Raw genomic sequence first — 7884 nt, forward strand, 5'->3', positions numbered from 1 at the left:
TACTGTCCACCTCTGCAACACATACAGCTGTATGAGGCAATTTAATTTACTGTAATCTGTTTACAGCACTGACAAATCAAACAACATGGACATCCTGTACAGCAACAACATGAACTAATGTGTGGTGTGAGTGAAGGGATGTTTGTGTTAACATAAATAAAAAAAAGTCAGTACCATTAGCAAGGACAGATGCTATCCATAAGTATGATGCAACATACAGTATTTCAAAGAAAAAAGCAGATCATTGTTGAGGAATATATATGAAAGCAAAAATATATTAAACATCTCAGCTAATGTTGAAGATGTCACAATGTACTAACTACCCTGGCAACTCATGTGCATTCTGTCATGCCAATTGGAACAAGAACGCAATGGCATGTGCGCGCACGCACGCACACACACACACACACACACACACACACACACACACAGGGTGATATTTCCTCGTTCCACTCCACACCTCTCTGAAGGTGATGACAGATTAAGGGGATTTCATTTCATGGCAGAGACTTCAGGCCAAAGTGCAATCCTGACCCATCCCCCCCAAACACACACACACACACACACACACACACACACACTTGACTGGGTTAATCCCAAATAGTACAATGGTCCAGATTGGGCTCACTTTCTTTCTCATTTTGGATTTACACCCATTTGTACAGGAGTGTGTGTGTGTGTGTGTGTGTGTGTGTGTGTGTGTCAGGGGTTGTGGGGGGGGGGGGGGGGGGGGGGGTGTTAAACAATCTTCACATGCGGGACATTTTGAGCTATTTATTCATACATTTATTTAACCTTTAAGACAAAACGTGGTACATTGTGTTCTGTTTTCAACAATCCATGGTGTGTTTCATTTTAAGGTTATATTCTGAAATAGATTTGTACTGTTGTACTCTTTCTGTGTCGAGAACCCTTTCTGTTTGCCCTTACATAACGTCCTAGATGTGAACATAGTGGCTGGGATTTAAACTCATAAACACATCATTCACATAATCTTCAGAGCAGTAGTACATACAAGTTTAATCTTTTACATTTATATATTGGTAGATATTTTCGGACCGTTGATACAGGACACTCTCTCCACAAGGGTAAAGAGTTTCATTCAAATGTAGTTTGGAGGCTTCTGGAGATGTTTAATGTGCGTAAGTTTTTAAAAACTGCTAACAATGCATTACAAGAAAGTATATTCTCTGTTAAGGTTTGGTAAAGATGGAATAAAATTGGATGAGGGACAGCATGGCGGTGCAGTGACTGGTGTTGCTGCTTCACAGCTCCAGGATCCCTGCTTTGATCCTGAGATTGGACTGTGTGAGGTTCACATGCTCTCTCTATGTTCCTGGGGGTTTCCTCTGAGTTCTCCAGTTTCCTCCTACTGTTTAAAAACATGCAGGTTGGTAGATTGGCTGTGTTAAATTGCACCGGAGCGTGAATGTGTATGTGTGTGAATGACTTGACTGACAGTTGATTCTTTGAATACATTACATTACATTACATTACATTTAGCAGACGCTCTTATCCAGAGCGACATACAACATACTGTACCCAGAGCAGCCTGGGGAGCAGTTGGGGGTTGGGTGCCTTGCTCAAGGGCACTTCAGCCATTCCTGCTGGTCCAGGGAATCAAACCAGTGACCTTTTGGTCCCAAAAATGATAAACACATAAATGTCTGATAAACACATCATTTCATTTTGAAATTATAAAGTGAATTTATTTTTTTTTGGTTAACAAATGAAGAGTTCAAGCAACAATGTAGAACAATTTAACAATATCATTAGCAGATCGATGCTGGTGCCATCTTTCTGTTGGTTTATGGTCATTTCACGCAAAAGTCTTTTTGCACAAATCTAAAATCCTTTCCCACAACTTCTAAGAACATTTAACCTTTATTATAAATACCTACTGATGTTTGATGGATATTTTTATGGAAGTTGCTGAGATTCCGATCGAATACTAGCGATTGTATTTTGTCACTCTGCCATCTTGAAACCGCCCTGTTTGATGGAGCCCATATGTTAGTCACCAATCCTCCCTCCAAACAATTTAACACAGTACACAAGTTCAGCGACAGATGACTTCCAGGTTTGTAATGTACAGTATATGTGACAAATAAAGGTTTCTAATTCTAAAAATCTCATCAGAAATATTCTGTAACCATGTGATTTTTACTGGCAACAAAATCTGTGAATCAACAGACTTCACTTTTATGAAGTTTAAATCTCACTCGGTGAGATAATGCATACACAGTACCGACACTTGTAAACAGTTCCGTTGCCATAGCAATACAATTCTTGCCATCTTAAAAGATCACTTTTCTCAGTCAATATAAATAAACAAAAGCATGTCACATAAAATACAAGGAAAAATGTAATTTTTTGGAGGTGAAAAAAACAAAAAAAACCCAGCATGGCCAGTGGAGTGCGGTTAGACAGAGTGCTGTTAAAATGCTCCTAAAGTTTGGGTGATCGGGCTTATTTTTACACCCAAACACTTGGTGGCACGGTGGTGTAGTGGTTAGCACTGTCGCCTCACAGCAAGAAGGTTCTGGGTTTGAGCCCATGTGGTCAGCAGGGGCCTTTCTGTGTGGAGTTTGCATGTTCTCCCCGTGTCTGCATGGGTTTCCTCTGGGCGCTCTGGTTTCCCCCCCAGTCCAAAGACATGCGGTTAGGTTAATATGGGATGGCCTTGGGCTGAGGTGCCCTTGAGTGAGGCACCTAACTCCCAACTGCTCCCCGGGCGCTGTTAGCATGGCTGAGCACTGCTCTGGGTATGTGTGTGTGCTCATTGCTCACGTGTGTGCATGTGTGTGTTCACTCCTTCAGATGGGCTAAATACAGAGAGGAATTTCACAAGTGTGTGATGAATAAAAGTTGTTCCTTTTCTTCTTCTTCTTTGATACTTGGGCATCTTCAGGTTTGTTTAGAACAATTGCACAAAATGATGTTAGATTTGTGCGAAATGACTTTTGTGTGAAATGACTGGATTCCTTTCTGTTTAGTAGGTTTGTTTATGTACTTATTTTTTCACAAAATCAAACAATTCGTGGTTTTGTTTCAGAAAGCGACATCTGCCTTGTCACATTTTTTCACAGATGCCAACAGCTCCATTTCAGCAAATTAACACTCAGAAGCTAGTGACATCATCCATCATGGCTGTGCTCATGAGTTCTTGGCCTTTCTTGGCTTGCTCAATAAATTGACATTTATTTCATCAAATAATACATTAAAACATGGAAAACGTCAATGCTATCAATGAACAGGTGACAGTATCACAGCTCGGGTGTGAAAAGAAACCTAATCCAGTGAAAAAAATCACATCATGGCAGTGCACGAAAAATCAATCTGTTTTGTTTTAATAAAGGTTAATATATTGTCAGCTTATGATCATTAATTACTGATTGCATATAAATTAAGATTGACTCGACATATAATGGCCAGTCCGATCAGAGAAACCAGATTAAAAAACCACAAACAAACAAACAAACAAACAAACAAACAAACAAACAAACAAACAAAAAAAAACCCAAAAACCATTTATTTACAGAAAACAAGAAAATTGGAGTTGTCTGTTTTCCCCCTGAACTCTTCAAATAATGAACAAGGCAGCATCTTCGCTCTTGAAATGGAAAGGTGTGCATTGGATTGTGTCCCATTTTTTAAATGTCTCTGCAGATGATAAGGGAAGGTTGTCAATAAATTGATAGATAAATATTACTTGTCAATTATTTTAAGTACCTAGAAAGTGTTACTACAGTGATGACCTTTACCATCTGACTTTGTAAAAGTGTAATTAGTAGTGTTCAATATAATGACCAACTTGTCAATATAATCAGATTTAGATTGGATTAGTTAGTGGATGCTAAACTAATTAGTAAATAAAGGGAAGATGCTAAGCAGTGATAAAAAAATGGCGCTCCTATACTCTTGCAATCCTTCACCAGCTGAGCCAGGAAAAAAAAAACAAACCCGAACTGACTCCTCTTTCTTTTTTGAATAAGGGCTTCTGGGTGAATTTTTGGAAATCCCTTTGCAGCTTTCAATAGATGGAGAGCAAAGTCATACAAACAGTACTCTGCAAAAGTCTTAGGCACGTGTAAAGAAATGCTGTTGACCAAAAATGGCTTAAAAATAATGAAATGAAATGTTTCAACATTAAAAAAATACCACAAAACAGTAATCAATAAGCCATAATAAATGAAACAAAGCCAATATTTGGTGTGAGATGACCCTTTGCTTTAAAAGAAAAATAGTAGTCTCTGGTCCAATGAGTGCAGTTTTATGTGGAAATGAGCTGTAGGTTTTACTGAGCATCTTACAGAACCAGCCACAGTTCTTCTGGACACTTTGACTGTCTAGTGCAGCGGTTAAGAGAATAATTGTTCAAATTATGATAAAAGTACCAAACTTGGACCAAGTACAGCCTGAACCCTTGTCTTCCACATAAGGGAGAGCTTCACCAGAAATTTGCATTATTTCAGGGGTAGATTAAGTATTAAATATTGGGTATCGGTTAATATGTTAAATATTATAAAAATCATTTAACACTGTGTATATAGCCAAATTGGTGGCCTATTTTCCCTTCAAGTGGAAGACAGCTATTGATTAGAGGGATTTTAAGCATGTTTAGCTAAAATAATAGTGGTTCTGCAGCATAAATACTTCAAAATGTACACAATTTAAACTTTGAATATACAGAATACTTAACAGTTAAGAATTATACCATATCAGTAACATTTGGCCTACATTATACATGGCTGTTCATCCAATTGTTGCACAATTTATAGCTGTGTAACTTAAAAGTAACAATCCTATGTCTTTTTCATGTATTTCACTCTTTAGAGTATTGTCCTTAAACATTAAATTTTGATTTAAAGGGTTTCAGTTTATTGTTATACTTCTTGATCTCAAATATGATGTTATTCTTAAGGGGTTGAACCATTTTCTGTACAGACTTAGCATAATTATAGAAAATGGTTCAATGGTGAGTTGAAATGTTAAAAATGGGTCTGATTTGCACCTATCCTGTCTGTCTGCATCTGTTATTATCATTTTCAGAAAACTTTGTTGTGGTTTTTACAAGACTCTCCTGCATGAGCAAAAAAAAAAAAAGAACAAAAAGTTGATATTGACCTGAGTGGGTGACATTGGTTTGATTATTTGATCTGATTATATCCTCTGGCTACATGATTACACATTCTGTCTTACAGATGCATGTGCATGTTCATAATCACAAAATGAGAGACCTGAACTGAGGACCGCCGACATCCTGGCTGCCATTAATTTTGAACTCTTGTAATTGGTGGTGGATTCAGCTTGAGTAGAATAGTGGAGGTGATTATCATAAAATTGATGATGTAAATTAATACATGTACATGTAATATGAGCTAATCATTTTGAATTTTATATTTTAAAATGTCTATCTACAGTATGTGGAGGATGCTTGTACATATTTATAGACACCAATTCTTTTGCAATTCACTACTATGAAAATGGCACTAATTTTCCTAACACTATTTTGTCTTTCAGATGCATGTGCATGTTCCTGATGGTACTGAACTGTAGCATTTTCATGTGCATATAACAGCTTACTGACTAATACCTGCAATGTAAATTCATGGTGGAGGATTGTAATTAGACATTTTAGTTGGTGGAAGTAATCTGGTAAAAATGCAGAAAACATTCAAGCTAGTTGCTTCAGGCCCGATGGGACAGTCAAGCACTACTGCGAAACCAACAGACTGGTCGTTATGTTTCTTGTGCCAAACAGATGATGCAGGATTAGGTGAACTGAAATGTCCAGCAAGGAGAACAGAAGAAACATCTGGTTATGATTACATTGCAAATAATCTTTCAGAATTTGACAAAATCAATCGTGTGCCTATGAATATAAATCTGAATAAGTTGAATGATGGTCAGGGCATAGTAGAGACACTCAAGGCTCATAAAGCTGTGTACCATAAAGTCTGTTATGACAGATGTAACAAACAAAAGCTTCAATGAGTGTATAAGATGTCCTTTTTTAATTCCTTGAATAAAACTTTTGAATGGCAATTAAATAATTGGTGTGCTTAGTTACTTTTTTTCTGAAAGTTTAAAATATTTTTTATTGGTCATTTCTACATTGTCAACACTTTTTAAGTATTTACAAAGTACATTTAGCCCTGTTTTTGTTGTTGTCAAAGAGATAGTTACAAAATAAATACACACAATGCATATTTCTTGCTAAAAACCGAGTATCCTAAATAAAACATTGAATCCACCCCCTTAATCTTTTAATTTTTGCTGAAGCTCTCCTTTTTCTGCTTACTAATGGTCTTGGCTATGCATCTGCAAAATTTGGTACTTTTATCACAATTTGAACAATTCTTCCAAATATTCTCCTTAACCGCTGCACTAGTCACACTCACTTCTTCATTTTGCCCCAAACCCCAGCAGCCTTCATTATGTTTTCTTTTCTAATCTGAAAAGTGCTCTCTTATGCCATATGCTGCTCAGATACAAACTTTTCCCCCCCGTAACATTTAATTTTGTGCTGGAAAACGAACATTTGGACTCTAAAATGTTTTTGTACCAACTCGATAATGTAGAAGTCATAAAAGAGAAATCTATAACAAAGTTTGTATAAAAAAAAATCAGGTGCCTAAGACTTTTGCACAGGACTGTACATACAGTGCTGAGCGTAAATGAGTACACCCCCTTTGAAAAGTAACATGTTAAACAATCTCTCAATGAACACAAATAATTTCCAAACTGTTGACAAGACAAAGTTTAATATAACATCTGTTTAACTTATAACATGAAAGTAAGGTTAATAATATAACTTAGATTACACATTTTTCAGTTTTACTCAAATTAGGGTGGTGCAAAAATGAGTACACCCCACAACAAAAACTACTACATCTAGTACTTTGTATGGCCTCCATGATTTTTAATGACAGCACCCAGTCTTCTAGGCATGGAATGAACAAGTTGATGACATTTTACAACATCAATCTTTTTCCATTTTTCAAAAATGACCTCTTTTAGTGACTGGATGCTGGATGGAGAGCGATGCTCAACTTGTCTCTTCAGAATTCCCCATAGGTGTTCGATTGGGTTCAGATCAGGAGACATACTTGGCCACTGAATCACTTTCACCCTGTTCTTCTTCAGAAATCCAACAGTGGCCTTAGATGTGTGTTTATTCATGTTGGAAAAGTTCACAACGACCAAGAGCACAGAGTGATGGTAGCATCTTCTCTTTCAGTATAGAGCAATACATCTGTGAATTCATGATGCCATCAATGAAATGCAGCTCCCCGACACCAGCAGCACTCATGCAGCCCTACATAAGGACACTGCCACCACCATGTTTCACTGTAGGCACCACACATTTTTCTTTGTATTCCTCACCTTTGTGACGCCATACAGTTTTGAAGCTATCAGTTCCAAAAACATTTATCTTGGTCTCATCACTCCAGAGTATAGAGTCCCAGTAGTCTTCATCTTTGTCAGCATGGGCCCTGGCAAACTCTAGGCAGGCTGTTTTGTGCCTGGGCTTTAGGAGAGGCTTCTTTTGTGGACGGCATCCATGCATGCCATTCCTCTGCAGCGTACGCTGTATTATGTCACGGGAAATAGTCACCCCAGTTTGGCTTTCTACTTCTTTCAATAACTGCAGTGAACTTGCATGCCGATTTTCTTCAACCCTTCTCATCAGAAGACGCTCCTGTCGAGGTGTTAACTTCCGTGGATGACCTGGACGTCTCTCTGAGATGGTTGCGGTTTCATCTTTCTTAAATTTTTGTGCCACTTTTGCTGCAGTATTCTGACTGATGAGTGAAGCTTTGCTGATCTTCTTGTAGCCTTCACCTTTGTGGTGGAAAGAAATTATTTTCTTTGGGGAAT

General features: G+C 37.7%; 1 long non-coding RNA gene across 1 annotated transcript; it reads left to right on the plus strand.

Annotated features, from left to right (window-relative positions):
• Positions 1-1213: 1213 nt before the first annotated feature.
• Positions 1214-6016, plus strand: LOC132870069 (uncharacterized). Its single transcript, XR_009651050.1, has 3 exons — positions 1214-1390; positions 5205-5328; positions 5524-6016. It is a non-coding gene; the product is annotated as an uncharacterized LOC132870069 (long non-coding RNA).
• Positions 6017-7884: the final 1868 nt, after the last annotated feature.

Source organism: Neoarius graeffei, chromosome 21, assembly GCF_027579695.1.
Source record: "Neoarius graeffei isolate fNeoGra1 chromosome 21, fNeoGra1.pri, whole genome shotgun sequence".
In the NCBI taxonomy this organism is placed as follows: Eukaryota; Metazoa; Chordata; class Actinopteri; order Siluriformes; family Ariidae; genus Neoarius; species Neoarius graeffei.